We start from the raw sequence: 2,511 nt of genomic DNA on the forward strand, positions 1-2,511 counted from the left end.
CTGGATCTTTTCGGAGACGAAGTGAGACAAGTGTCCCAACTTTCCCTGGATTCGCCTCCCAGCGAATGTGAGCTTCCACTGTGGCTGCAGACACGCGCGCAGCCTCTTCTTTTCGGCTCTTTATGCAAGCTGGGGCCAGGAGAGGGGAGGGGCGTTCCTCAAGCCAGAGGAACCGAGAGAGGCCCTCGCCCCCGCCCCCAGGAAGCCCCGTCCCGGTGCCTTCGCTGGGGGAGCAGGCGTCTCTCCTCCACCGGCTTGTCGCCTGCTCCCCCTATCCCGTGGCTCTTCGCCAAAGACTGAAATCGGGGGGGTTGGAGGGCGTCCCCTCCCCCGGAGTTTCCTCCATGGGACAGGTGAGGGGGGGGGCGGTTCTGGGTTTGGGGCCGGATCCACCGGGGTGGCCCTAGCGCTGCCCCTGACATTTCCTACCCTGTTCCCATCCGGCAACTCCGGCCTCGGGGACCCAGCCGCCTTCTCCGCGTCTGGGGGCCGGGCCTTGCTGCCTAGCAGCGGCCTCTCGCTGCGTCTCCCAGGCACCTGGGCCTGGGTGAGGGCTGGAGTCGGCACTTGCTTAGTTCTTAAGCGCCTCTCTGCCCTCCTCCAACTAGGACCCAAGGCCTTTGGCTTCTCCAACACCAGTCCTTGGCGCTTCTGCTCCGCCAGCCCGGCCGGAGGTGCCCTCTTCCCTTAGAGAAACCCCGTTGGCCAGGTTCCCTTCCCCCAGGGCACGTTACTAAGGGGGACATGCACTGCATGCTCATTCCAGCGCCCTCTGGGGCTGGGTACAGTAACTCCAGCCCCAGGGCCCTGACTGCACCTAGTTAGACATCCCGTCCACCTCCCGGAGCTGAGGCTTCTGGGTACTCCTGACCTCACCACCTCCTTTCCTTTGAGCCCAAGGCAGAGCTGGCGCTGGTGCCATCTAGACTGGGTCAGGTGTGGCTGGAGGAGGTTTGGACGCCTGCGGTTAGACCAAGGCCTCTCTGAAGTTTGATCAGGGGGCTGGATAGATTTTTCCGGGTAGTAATCAGAAGTTGGAGGTATTAGACACCAGCACTTCCCACCCCCATCCTCCAAGACCTCCCTCTGAGAACCACAGCTGGGTCTAGCCTTCTGGGAGCCTAGCACTCCCAGGCTGAAGTGGTGGGCTAGGCAGAACCGAAAGGGGGCTGTATTAACATCACTTAGGGAACCAAAGTTGCACTATCTGGGCCCAGGCTGTCTGGTTGGCAAGAGCAAAGTTTCCATTGATGAAAACAGACATCCCACAACAAAACCCCAAGTTTTCTGTGCTACATGTGCAATATTTGTTATGAATGTTATCACCCGTCACTCATCAACTTATCTTTATAATCATGTAGCTAGATGTTTCATGTCCATTCAAGTGACTTTTATTCTGAGTGCAATATTTCAATAGCCTTGTAGTGATAACTAGTGTTGCTTTTGTTTTAGACGATCTATGTGCAGGGCAATGCAATGAAGTTGAAAACCCTTGTAAATAAGAGAGGTTGCAAACCAAATCCAGATACTTACTATTACTAGGCCTGCCTTTAATTTTCAGTGTTTCAGTATTTCGCATTCTGCCTCCGTATTGATCTCGTGTTCTTTGTGCCAAGATGAAAAGGAGAGGGTTGATTCTTTCCTTTATTGTTGAATGCTCCCATTTAATGCTTTATAGCTTTTACTGTATTAATTTTTTAGACTCCCGTCTGCACAAAATGCAATAAAAATAATTTTATTATACCCTTCACAGCCTGAGGTGTGCTGTTTGGACACTCCAGGGAGAAGAACTAGTAGGTGGGAAGAGGGGTATTCAAAGTGGGCCCCTGTGAGGATCCCCGACTCTTCATCAGAAACACCGACCACCACCGACAGAAGAGTTGGCTGGGTTGACCCTTCAGGTCTGGCTGCCTGGTTTGTGTCCTGAGAGTTCCGGAGCCCTGTCAAACATCTGAGACAGTGAGCACCTCCAGCTCAGGCTGGGCGCTGTCGGTATCTTCATCCCTAATCTACTGGCGGCCTTGTGCCAGTCACTTCACCCCGTTTCCTGGTGGGGAGCTCCATGAAATGCCCTCCAGCGCCCCCACCTGGGATGCTGGTTCTGCCAACTCCTTGCATAATGAGCTGGCAACTGAGACAAAATCAGAACAGGAGAGCACCCCTCTCTCCACTGCCTTTTGGTCAGAAATGGCCTCCTCGCCATTCTGTTTTCATTAGAATAAGCAGACAAGCCTGACACACTCAAAGTCTGCCACAAACAAGGATGCTTACACACCATCCTGATTACCCAGCAGGCTTTTACTCTAAACTGCAGTTAAAGCTTCTAACTAGGGAAGCTGTAGGAGAGAAGCTAGGGTTAAGAGGTTTTGAGGCCTGACTGCAGGCTGAGGACAAGCAGGGGCAGACCTCACGGCAGACTGAAAGCAGTCAGTGCTGTCAGGGAGCCTCCCCTACAAACTCTGGAAAGCAATGCCACAGACAGGCCCTACGGGGATTCTCACCCAAAAACAG

Source organism: Muntiacus reevesi, chromosome 2, assembly GCF_963930625.1.
Source record: "Muntiacus reevesi chromosome 2, mMunRee1.1, whole genome shotgun sequence".
NCBI lineage: Eukaryota > Metazoa > Chordata > Mammalia > Artiodactyla > Cervidae > Muntiacus > Muntiacus reevesi.